Genomic DNA, 13,796 nt, shown 5'->3' with positions numbered 1-13,796 from the left:
AAATTCTCACTCTAACATGTACTTATGACTATTAGGTATTTTTACCGATTAAGCCCTTTTGCTCGCTTTTCACTTAAAACCGAGTAGCACAAGTTGTCTAACATAATTTAAAACCTCATATTCTATCATAAAACACCAAAATACACAAATTTCACCTATGGGTATTTTTCCAAATATAAACCCTAGGTTAAATTATTGCTAGCATAAGCTAAATCGAGCTAGGGACTCCAAAACGTAAAAATCATTAAAAACGAGGCTAGAACGGACTTACAATCGAGCTTGGAAGCTTGAAAAACCCTATCCATGGTTTCTCCTTGCTATATTCGGCCATGGTGTTGAAGATGAGCAAAATTGGCTTTTAATTTTGTATTTTAATTCATTTTACCCCTAAATGACCAAAATGCCCTTACTACTAAACTTTCCAAAATTCCTTCCATGTCCTAATTTTTGTCCATAGACTTAGAAATTGGTAAAATTACTCTTTAAGGACCTCTAATTAATATTCTAATTCAATTTTATGCAAAATACTTCTAGAACACAAGTTTTGCAATTTATTCAATTTAGTCCCAAATTTCAAATTAAGCACTTTATGCATAAAATTTCTTCACGAAATTTTCACACAATCATGCAATCATATCATAGACCTTAAAATAATCATAAAATAATTATTTCTATCTCGTATTTTGTGGTCACGAAGCCACTATTCCGACTAGGCCCAAAATCAGGATATTACAACTCTCCCCCCCTTCGTGAATTTTCGTCCCAAAAATCTTACCGAAAAAGTGGTCTTCACTTTTAATCTCATATTTGGTGCCAAGAACTTGCACTTAGACTGTACCTCCAATACATCTCTTCAATTTCTCATATGATCTAAAAGCTTACGTCTCAACTCTCAACTGTTCTTAAATTTTCAACCCTTCTCAATTTCCCATGATATCATGACATAAAACCCAGATCTCAACTTGATTTAATGGAGACCTAATTCCAAGAAATCCAACAACCAAAGAGACCTGAAATTCCATGAATCGATGAGTAGGAATTCATTCAATACGATGTGATTTATAGATCTCGCCAAACATTTAACAATAGGATACATCACATTTTCCTTTTTCCGCCATAGAAATAATTCTGATATGGCCTCAAGAATAATCCTTCTCATTTCCATCCCAATATCAACATTGACAAGGATAATTTTGATAGATCCCAATGCTCGGCTTTAACCCCTTTAACAACTCCGATTTTATGTAACATCGGATGCTCTAAACTATCACATTACCTCACTGTCTTGAAACACATCACAATTCATACAACAATACATTACTGAAAGTCAGAAAGTCTTTGCTCAATGTAGACTAGTCTAGTTTAGACGCTTGGTTACCAATATTCTCATCTATCCGAACTCACAACATGTAATAAACTTTTCAGCTTTCACAAGATGGAAACCTTATCATTCGTAGTGACTTAAACTAATATTCAACTCTTTCTATTAAATATACACTTCTCGCTCAAACTATTTACTCTTTTATCCGTACAAAATGAAATTCTATTATCGACTTGGGAAAAATAATCCCGACATAATTGTCACATGAAATCTTTCAAATAAATAATTTACCATCTTGACTAAAACTCGCGCTTTTATCACCTATGCCTTTACTGATGTCAAATCCTTACATAGAAATTAGAAAAAATCCCAATACTAAAATCACCACATTACCAAGATCAAATTAGAAGTATAGTCATATTTGACATGATTATCATGGGCTGCAGAACCCACTTCGAACATGAGTCATAATTGACAAATTATGGAACAAAGATAACAAGAAAACCGAATAAAGAAATCCAAGATAGAGAAACCCAGAATAAAGAAATCCGAATAAAGAGATCCGGGATAAAGAAACCCAAGATACGATACTATGCCGAGAATCGAAAACCAAATTCATAGAGAAAATACGTAATCCTCGATAATTCTTCAAAGAAAGAAAGTCCAAAAGAAAACATCATTTAATCCCACTGAAATCAAATATAACAAGATCAATATATCTTCCCATACATATATATCGGATGAAGCATCAAGTAGAAGAAACATAATCATAATATCATATGAATTCTCTCATCAATTCTTATCGATTTAAATGAAATAGAATACCCAATGAAATAGAGCAATATAAATTATAAACTAGTCGACTACCAATGCTTTCATCCAACACCAAAATTAGAAGACATTCCCATATAACAAGAATTTCTTCAAGATCAATAGCCATAAAAATATTTACGAGAACGGGTGAACACATAGAACATCTCAAAAGAGATCTAAATCTGTCGGTCATAATCATCACACTCGGATAATTCACATTTGAAATATCATTTCCCCAACTAGTTCTGCCGTCACAAATTTCATATTAAATCATTCACTAAAGAATGTCAGCTCAATAAATTTCAATTTACACTTTTCTCGACCTTGCACTTGAGTAATTCGATTTACCAAAGAGAATTCCTTCTCTAACTGGGACAAGGTATAATTCCAATAATCTTTATATCAATCCGATACTTTCTGGCTCGACTTTACTTATCAGCTCATTTTCAATCTCGAATCATACTTATAATTATTCTATCACCGAACTCTTTGGGTTCTCAACCGAAACTTATTCAATACAAATCTCATGAAATTCCATTATAAGTACCACTTTGGTAAGGGGAGGGTTGTAGGACCTCGACTCGACTTTCTTATACATACACATATGACACAACTTCCATCATCATAGTAACATCATCAAAATCATGTCATTCATTCATGTTGGCTTACACCAATTTTCCTATTGTCCCATTTAGACAATATACTTATGCATACATTCTATGTTTTCTAGATGCTTTACTTATCCATTCATTTAATTAAATTAATTCATGCTCATGACATTATATAAGGCCAAACAAACATAGATATTTGCATCACAATCACAACTTTCATTTCGTGCATCATCATGTACATATCATTACAATCATACAATTCAGTCCAAAGAATTTAACATAGATAAGTTCATTTCATTATAATCCTTTATCTCATAAAAAATTGTATATCATTAACATTCATCAACATTCAACGTCCAATCAAGACAAGGACATTTTCATTCAGATTATGATATTATGACCTTTATTCATACCTCTACTACTTTCTATTTATTCCGTTCATCTTATCAAGTAAGCCACATACACTACATCGTATGAGCATTAAGCAAATATGGATATTTATCACAACATGAACTTTCATCTCACATATTATCACATATGTATCATAAACTTTTATTCATACTTTTCTGAACCGAGACTTATCATAATCATAACTTTACTCAAATACCTTCACATAACCGTGAACATGGTCGACACAGCTCGGTTGGAGAGTACCCTGTCTAAATAAGACGGTACTCATACGCGTCGGAAGATATCACACTATCACGCATCGCTGGCATGTATAGCTAAACTTTTACACATGCTAGGTTAGTCCGAGAACCGACTAAACCTGCTCGATACCACTAAATGTAACACCCGTGCCGAGACCGTTTCGAGTCGAACACGAGGTGTTAACGGACTTAATTCATTAATTAAACAGCTCATACAATTTATTTTAAAATTTCCAGATAAGCTGGCTAACTGCATCACAGTCGCTTTAAAAATCATATCTCGAGTTACGAAACTCGAAATCCAATTCCGTAAATTTTTCCTGAAACTAGACTCATATATATATCTACTAATTTTTTCTAGAATTTTGGTTGGGCCAATTAGTACAGTTTATTAGTTAAAGTCTCCCTGTTTCAGGGTTCAACTACTCTGACCTCTGTGTATTACGAATCAGATATCTCCCTATACAGACCTTCAATGACTATGCCGTTTGTCTCTAATAAAACTAGACTCAATAAGGAATCTGTACATATAAATCGTGACTTCTAATTATCTTTGTAAAATTTATGGTGAATTTCCAAAGTCAAAACAGGGGATCCAGAAATCGCTCTGGCCCTGTTTCACAAAAATTTAAACATCTCATAAAATATAGCTCATATACCTGTTTCGCTTATTCCATATGAAAATAGACTCATCAAGCTTCGATTCCATAACTTATTCATTATTTAATTCCATTTCTACTATTTTTAGTGATTTTTCAAACTCACGTCACTGCTGCTGTCTGAATCTATTTTATGGTAAATTTTACCTATTTCATGGTTTCCATGGATTAGCTAGCAATTTGACATACATAATACCAAATATGATCATGATTAGCCATTCCAATGGCTAATCATTACCAAGCATTTCTATTTCCATACCACTCAATAACCATATCATAAGACCATATATACAAAATGATTATAATGCTATACATGCCATACTCAAAATATACAAGCCATTACGCCAAGATGGTATACGGATAGTGTGAGCGTGCCTCCGACCGTTTCCAATTTCCGAGCTGGCTTGTCAACACTACAAGGAATGAAAAGGAGGGAGTAAGCATAAATGCTTAGTAAGCTCACATGAAAATAGCAAGTAACATAACCATATAAGCAAACATAAAACATCATTTGCATAATCATCACCAAGACATTCATATCACCTTTTCATTTATCATCTTACCATATTGTTGTTATATCGAGTTTTCAACCCGAGGGTTAAGTACATACCTGTTCAAAGTATCCATTTCACAACACTTACCAATACGTCCCTTTCATCTTAAGTATTCCTCCATTTGAGTAGAACTTTACCCGTTGAACACATCGGAATATAATTCGGATACATGGAAAGTTTGCACATAAGTGCCACATATGTAGCCAAGCTACCATGTAACCCGCCCATAAGTGAACTCGGACTCAACTCAACGAGCTCGGGCGTTCGCATCCATAAGTGAACTCAGACTCAACTCAACGAGCTCGGATGCCTAGTTACATCTCTCGAACTCGGACTCAACTCAACGAGTTCGGACGCTCGCATCCATAAGTGAACTCGGACTCAACTCAACGAGCTCGGATGCCCAAATATCCCAGTGACATGTCACTTGTATCCTAATCCATTCCTAAGGTTCAACGGGACCTTTTTCCCAATCATGTGTCTCAACCATCTTCTACGGAATGCCGATACCGATACTCGGTAGTATTTCACATTTTCCAAGTATATCACATAATTTGACATATTATCAAACAATTATCACAAGTATAATATTTCATAATAATTATCATATCATTTAAAAACATTAAAACATTTAAAATAATAACTATGTTACCAACATTTACATATGAACTTACCTCGTATGCGAAAATGGCTATTTTACCATTTCGTCCACAACTTGGTATTTTCCCCATTTTAGCCTTGAATTTCAGTTTTCCTTGCTCTATCATTTAAAATATAGTCTAATTAGGACTCACATTATTCAAATTGACCCAAAATCATATTTTGGAAAAATTACAATTTTGCCCCTAAACTTTTGCATATTTACACTTTTTCCCCAAAGCTCGTAAATTAAAATTCAGCCTATTTTCTTATGTTTTATGACATGCTGATCATTTTTCCTTCTATGGCAACATCAAATTCTCACTCTAACATGTACTTATGACTATTAGGTATTTTTACCGATTAAGCCCTTTTGCTCGTTTTCACTTAAAACCGAGTAGCACAAGTTGTCTAACATAATTTAAAACCTCATATTCTATCATAAAACACCAAAATTCACAAATTTCACCTATGGGTATTTTTCCAAATATAAACCCTAGGTTAAATTATTGCTAGCATAAGCTAAATCGAGCTCTGGGACTCCAAAACGTAAAAATCATTAAAACGAGGCTAGAACGGACTTACAATCGAGCTTGGAAGCTTGAAAACCCTATCCATGGTTTCTCCTTGCTATATTCGGCCATGGTGTTGAAGATGAGCAAAATTGGCTTTTAATTTTGTATTTTAATTCATTTTACCCTAAATGACCAAAATGCCCTTACTACTAAACTTTCCAAAATTCCTTCCATGTCCTAATTTTTGTCCATAGACTTAGAAATTGGTAAAATTACTCTTTAAGGACCTCTAATTAATAATCTAATTCAATTTTATGCAAAATACTTCTAGAACACAAGTTTTGCAATTTATTCAATTTAGTCCCAAATTTCAAATTAAGCACTTTATGCATAAAATTTCTTCACGAAATTTTCACACAATCATGCAATCATATCATAGACCTTAAAATAATCATAAAATAATTATTTCTATCTCGTATTTTGTGGTCACGAAGCCACTATTCCGACTAGGCCCAAAATCAGGATATTACAGGTTTTCAATAGTAGTCTTTGATGATCTAGTTCTTTTGCAAGACATGGTATCTTTTCCCGAAAATTTTAGCAAAATTTCTGTACAAATGGAAAAAGAAAAAAATTGGCAAGGTAGTTAAGACTTGCTACAGAAAAAATCGTGCAATGGCAAGGATGGTGCTTCAACAATCTTCTTGAGGCGACAATAGGAAATTTCAGCAAAAAGGGAAGAGAACTAGGGCTTCCATCGAGATTTGACGTTGACGCCACAAAAGGGAGAATTTAGGGATTTTTAGGGTGAAAGCAAATTACTTTGAGGGATATGAAAATTAGTGGAATGGAGGGGATTTATATAGGGAAAAATTAGGGCAACGTGTAGCAAAAAATTAGCTACACTACGGTTACTTGGGCGGTAAGTAATGGGAGCGGGGGCACTAGGTATGGATTTTCTCCTCCTTTATGTTGTCTTGGGCCTCAAACTCTAACTGTCTTGTCTCAAGAAGAAAAAACTGATTAGTACTTGGGCCAAATTTGACACCTTTTATTACTATAAACATTTTAAATTAAACAAAATAAATTAAACTAGAAAGAAAGAAAAAATTTAAAACTTAATTAGAAAATTTCTTCTTAACAAATTACATTAAATTAATTCCCAGGAAAGGTTGGAGGGGTCACAGCGGTCCCACTTAAATTCCAATCTCCTTAGACAGGATTAATTAAATGTACTAAATTAAGAAAATAAATTCTAATTATGTACTTATTTACAAAATGAGTTCATAAAAAATCAAGGGTCTGTTAATTTGAACGAAGATTCAACCCACTCAACGCCACCATCCCAATAATGCTTGAGACGTTGACCATTAACTTTCAATGTACCTCTGTAATTTTCGTATAATTGAATATCTCCATAAGGATAAACTTGATAGATGGTATAAGGTCCTTTCCTTTAAGATTTCAGCTTCCTAAGAAATAACTTCAGCCTTTAATTAAACAACGAAACCTTCTAGCCTTCTTTAAACTCCCGAGGACGTATATGACTATCATGCTATCTTTTTTATCTTTCTTTACACATTTTGGCATTCTCATAGGAAAACAATCTCAACTCTTACAACTCATCCAGTTGTAACATCCTTCTATCACTGGCTTGCTTAAGATCAAAATTCAACTTCTTCAAAGCCTAGTGAGCTCTATTCTCCAACTCTAACAGCAAATTACATGCCTTCCCAAAAACCAACCAATAAAGAGTCATTCCTATCGGTGTCTTAAATGTTGTTTGATAGGCCCATAATGCATCATCTTCGAGACCAATCTTTTCGACTAAGGCGTACTACCTTTTCAAGGATACCTTTGATTTCACGACTCACTCTTTCAACTTACCCATTAGACTGAGGGTGATAGGCGTAGGAATCTTATGCTTCACATTATATTTGTCAAGCAACCACTTAAGCCATTTGTTCACAAAATGAGAACCTTCATCACTAATAATAGCTCTTAGTGTCCTAAATCTTGTAAACACATGCTTCTGTAGGAATCGCATGACTACCTTAGCATCATTTGGAGGGTATGCTTCAGCTTTAACCCACTTGCATACATAATCCACAGCAACTAAGATGTATTTGTTCCCATACGAAGAGGGAAACGATCCTAAGAAGTCAATGCCCCATACGTCGAATAATTCAATCTCCAAAATATTTCTTAAAGGAATTTCATTCCTCCGTGATATATTTCCGGTTCTTTGACAATTATCGTAGTTCTTCACATAAACATAAGAAACTTTAAATAGTGTAAGCCAAAATAAACCTGCTTGTAAAATCTTTGCTACAGTACATGCACCACCAAAGTGTCCCCCACTTGGAGATGAATGGCAATGATATAAGATCTCAGCAATCTTACTTTCAGCTACACACTTTTGGATTATATTATCTGCACATTGTTTAAACAGGAAAGGGTCCTCCCAGAAATAATACAGACCATCATAAACAAATTATTCCACATGCAAGATAATTGGTAAAATCAGCAAACCAAGGTGTTTCATGAATTTGATTTACCTCAAATAAGTGCTCATCTGGGAAATTCTCATTGATAGGCACACATGATTGAGTTCCCCCATCTTGTTCCAACCTCGATAGATGATCAGCTATTTGATTTTCGACACCTTTTCTATCTGGGATCTCAAGGTCAAAATCTTGAAGTAATAGTATCTAACGAATTACCCTCGGTTTAACATGTTTCTTCATGAGCAAGTATTTAATGGCCATATGGACAGTAAATATTGTAACTTTGGTACCTGTAAGATATGAGCAGAATTTGTCAAAAGCAAAAACTATAGCAAACAGTTCCTTTTCAGTTATTGTATAATTGAGTTGGGCTCCCATCAAAGTTCTACTTGTATAGTAAATAGGGTGAAACACTTTGTTTCTTCTTTGACCCATTACAGCTCCAACAACATAATCACTTGCATCGTACATCAAATCAAAAGGTGAGTTCCAATCGGGTGTAACGATTATTGGGGTTGAGATTAACCATTTTTTCAAATCTTCAAAAGCTTCCAAACATGCTTTGTTGAAATCAAACATTGTATCCTTCTCTAACAACAAACACAACGGTTTAAAATTTTTTGAAAAGTCTTTGGTGAACCTTCAGTAAAAACTGGCATGGCCTAAGAAACTTCTGACTCCTTTCACACTCATTGGGGCCGGTAATCTTTCAATTACGTTCGCCTTTTCTTTGTTGACTTTAATTCCTTTCTTTAAAATTTTATGCCCTAAAACAATCCCTTCCTTAACCATAAAATGAAATTTCTCCCAGTTAAGGACAAGATTCGTCTCTTCGCATCTCTTTAGTACCTTAGCCAAATTACTCAAACAAATATTATAAGTGTTACCAAAAACAAAAAAATCATCCATGAAAACCCAACAAAATTTTCATCCATATCTGTGAAGATTGCCATCATACATCGTTGAAATGTTGTAGGTGCATTGCATAAACCAAAAGACATTCGCCTAAAAGCAAACGCACCGTACGAACAAGTAAATGTTGTTTTATGTTGGTCTTCTAGAGCTACAACTATTTGGTTAAATCTCGAATAACCATCTAAAAAATAATAGAATTCATTACCTGCCAGTCGATCTAACATCTGATCCATAAAAGACAATAGGAAATGGTCCTTTCGAGTAGCTTTATTTAGCTTTCTATAGTCAACACAAATTTTCCAACCAGTAATAGTTCTTGTTGGGATCAATTCGTTACGCTCATTCTCAACAATCGTAATTCCAGCTTTCTTCGACACACACTGCACCGGACTTGCCCACGAACTGTCTGAAATAGGATAGATGATTCCTGCATCTAGCTATTTGATCACTTCCTTTCTCACAACTTTCTTCATAATAGAATTGAGCCTTCTTTGCCCATCAATTTGAGCTTTTTCACCTTCTTCTAGAATAATTTTGTGTATGCAAAATGAAGGGCTTATACCTCGAATATCAGCTATAGTCCAACCAATTGCTTTCTTAAATTTCTTTAGAACAAAAATTAGTTGCTCCTCTTGATCTTTTATCAGTTCTACTGAAATAATCACAGGAAAAGTGGAACAGTCACCTAAATAAACTTATTTCAAATGGGAAGGAAATACCTTTAGTTCAAGTGTAGGTGGTTCTTTAATTGACAATTTAGGTTGCACAAATTCTGTGACTTCCAACTCCAATGGTTCAAACCAATTGGATTGAATAAAATTTCTCAGATTGGCTTCTACCAGAACCATCTTTTCTTCACTTTATTCATCCTCCAAAGGGTCAAACCCTAAGGCTTTCTCCAATTGATCTTCTTCAAAATTGCTTTCGATAGAAGTCAAGGTTTCTGTCTCTTACATAACTGAACACTCTTCTGTCAGATCAGGAAATTTCATAGCTTTAAGAATATTAAAAGTTACCTGATCCTCTTGAACTCGCATGGTGAGTTCGCCTTTCTTCACATCAATTAACATTCTTCCTGTGGCTAAGAAAGGTCTCCCAAGGATAATTGGCACTTCCTTATCTGCTTTAAAATCTAGAATAATGAAATCAGCAGGAAAAATAAATTTATCAACTATTACCAAAACATCCTCTATCTTTCCTTTGGGGTACACTAAAGATCGATTTGCTAGCTGAAGCGTCACAGTTGTAGGTCTTACTTCTCCTATCCCTAGGTATATTGAAAATAGACTTAGGCATAAAATTGATACTTGTTCCTAAGTCACACAAAGCTTTACCACAATAAGATTCACCAATGTTACAGGGTATCGTAAAGCTTCCTGGATCCTTTAATTTCGATGGCAGCTTGTTCTGCAGGAACGCACTACACTACTTTGTCAAGGTGATAGTCTCATACTCACTCAGTCATATCTTCTTGGATAGTACATCCTTCATAAACTTTACATAATTTGACATTTGTTCTAAAGCCTCCACCAATGGAATATTAATGTGTAACTACTTCAGGACATCCAAAAACTTCTTGAATTGCACCTCCTGTTTCTGCTTGTGTTGCTGTAATCTTTGCGTATATGGAGGTGGTGGAACTTTCGGTTGAGCCGAGCAACTCTTCTGAGTAGGTAAATCTGTATCCAAAAAAGATGTTAAAGTATCTGAATTCACTAAGTTAGGATTTACCTTATCAGTCTTTGTAGATTTTGATTCCTTTGGTGTAAGAATTTCAACAGCCGGTTGATTCTTCTCAAAGGGCTTATCTTCGACCTCAATCAATCGGGGTTCCAAAATTTTACCACTTCACAATGCCACTACCTTGATATATTCTTTACCCAAATTTCTTGGATTATCAGTATCGCTCGACAAGTTTCCTTGCTGTCTATTACGAAGCTCCGTAGCTAACTGGCCCATTTGGTTTTCCAAATTTTTCAGTGTTGCTGCTTGGCTTTGGATCAAAGCATCATTCTTTTCCATGTACACTTTCAACAAGTTCTGCAGACTATTTGATGCCTCAACTTGAGGTGGTTTTGGAGCTTGTTGATTAAACCCTTGAGATTGGCTGAGTCTATGCTGTATAACATTGTTGTTTGGTCCATTTCCTAGGTTACTCCAAGAAAAGTTGGGGAGATTATGCCATGAAGGATTATAAAAGTTGGATTGGGGTCCTTTTCCACTCCTATTTTGGTGTTGGCTCCCCACATAGTACACTAACTCAGGATTCAATGGGCAATTCTCAAAAGAATGACCTTTCCGACAGTACGCATAGGAAACTACTTCAAACAAACTTGGTGGCTGAGCTGCAAAATTATTAGCACTATTAGCAAATAAACTGCTTTAACATAGAGGAAATAGGTGATACCTGAGTTGATAATGAACTGAGGGCGTCAACTTTATGAGTTCTAGCTACACGTCTTCTTGAAGCTGTTTGATTTGTTGGCCATTGATAGTTATTACTCACGATCTTCTCAATGATCTCAAAAGCCTCATTATAATACTTAGACAAAATTGCACCATTCACAGAAGCATCTACCATCAAACTTGTATGTGCATTGAGACCATTATAGAATGTCTGCAACTAGATACAATGAGGAATTCCATGATGAGGACATTTACGAAGTAACTCCTTGAATTGCTCCCAAGCCTTATACAAAGACTTACCATCCAATTGTTGAAAAGTGGTGATATCGTTCCTCAACTTAGCACTCTTGCTAGGCGGGAAATACTTAACCAAAAATCTCTCTGCTAATTCTTGCCTTGTAGATATGGAACTTGGTGGCAATGAATTGAGCCATGTACGTGCTCGACCTCGCAACGAGTACAGAAACAACTTTAACCTTAGTGCGTCTTCAGTCACACTGGCTATCTTGAATGAATCACTCACCTCCATAAACAATCGATGGTGGAGATGTAGATCTTCCGTAGGCATACCACTAAATTGGCCCACCGTTTGTAGCATTTGAAACATCACCGGTTTCAATTCGAATTGGGTTGCCTCAATATCTGGCCTTCTAATTCCTAGATTTAACTCATTGAAAAGTGGCACAACATATTGTCTGATGCATCGATCCCTATCATCGGCAATGAGGATGGGAATTCGTAAATGATCGGCTTCATTACCTTGGTCTTGATTCTGATTTCCAAGCTCCATCTTGACTTGTCTTTGCGCTGTTCGTTCACGTTTTCTTTGTCTGAAAGTTTTCTCAATTTCAAGGTCTACTGAGAGTAAACCAATAATCTGATCTATACTCATAAACACCTGAAAACAAAATCACAAAATTAAAAAGGGTAAGTTAGTACTGTTAGAAATAACCAAATTTAAAATAAATAATTTCACAAAGAATGACTATGGCAATAGTTGACAATCCCCGGTAACGGCGCCAAAAACTTGTAACGCTCTAGTTTGTGCAAGTGTACACTGTTGTTATCAAGTAATAAGTAGGTATCGAGTTATTGTCTCCACAAGGATTGTATTTGTGCTAAGTCACTTAATTTGTAAAATTATATTAACAATTTGATAAATAAAAACAATATAATTGATAAGTGATGAAAAATTAAGTATGTGAAACTAAATGTAATGATCCCTAATGCAATTTATCCTTAGTATTCAAACTATATGAATGAAATAGATTTTAGCAGGATTAACACAATAAGCAAAAATTATAACATAAATAAGCTAGGACAGTTACTTTAATTAAACTCAAATTATTATCAACTTGCTTATCAATATTCAGAAAAAAATTCCATGGCAACTCAATCTTTCATGAGTTTGGAAACCACATTAGGTCCTTTCAAAATCCTTTACTTAGTAAATACGCATTTTAATGATCCTTATTAACTAAGGGTTTCTTAGGATTCGTGCAAGGTAATAGGGACGTGTGAGGTTTGAAGCAGTTTAATCACACAAATCCAAAAACTATGCAGATAACAAAACCTAGTTAGGGTTGTTATGTAACCTGCAATTTAATCGGGTTAGAATCTAAATTGAGCATGCACATTTCAATTATGTGTCCATTAGACGTCATCTGGTTAGGATCGCTCAACTAATTCAGGTGCATTTCAATCATGTATGAACGAAATATAGACTTGATTTTAATTGAAAACATGATTGATTGAGACACAAATATTATAAGCATGAATCAAATAATTATTATTTAATCAAAGCAATCATCCTAACTTAAATAAGATTAAGCTATCATTTCTGTAAACAAGAACAGTAAACACATAGCAAACATTCTTGAATTAAGTTAAAGAAAAGAAAGATTAAACCCAAATCAAAGTGGTTGTCACCCAAGACTCTGACTGACGAGGGCTCCTTCGTTCCTTCGCTTTGCTTCTTTGCTGATGTCTCTCTGAGGTGGCCAACCAAGGGCTCTTTAAGAGACTAATTTGCTAAAAATCTTATGTAAAGAGGATGATAGGCGTAAAGGGGAAAGAAAGCTAAGAGAGTTGAGAGAGGAGAAAATGATGAATGAGTGAGGGATGATGGATAAGTGAGAAATGGGGTCTTATTTTTAGGTGAGGCAAGGGAGCTAGTTTGCTAAAAGTAGGAGTGTCCATCATTTGA

At 34.9% G+C, this 13,796-nt stretch overlaps 1 non-coding gene across 1 annotated transcript; it reads left to right on the top strand.

Moving 5' to 3' along the window:
• The first annotated feature begins 11,823 nt into the window (after positions 1-11,823).
• On the top strand, positions 11,824-11,930 carry LOC128292210 (small nucleolar RNA R71). The gene has a single exon (XR_008282195.1). It is a non-coding gene; the product is annotated as a small nucleolar RNA R71 (small nucleolar RNA).
• The last annotated feature ends 1,866 nt before the right edge of the window (positions 11,931-13,796 follow it).

The sequence above is a fragment of the Gossypium arboreum genome, chromosome 4 (genome assembly GCF_025698485.1).
Source record: "Gossypium arboreum isolate Shixiya-1 chromosome 4, ASM2569848v2, whole genome shotgun sequence".
In the NCBI taxonomy this organism is placed as follows: Eukaryota; Viridiplantae; Streptophyta; class Magnoliopsida; order Malvales; family Malvaceae; genus Gossypium; species Gossypium arboreum.
This window is presented reverse-complemented; position numbering and strand designations above follow the sequence as displayed.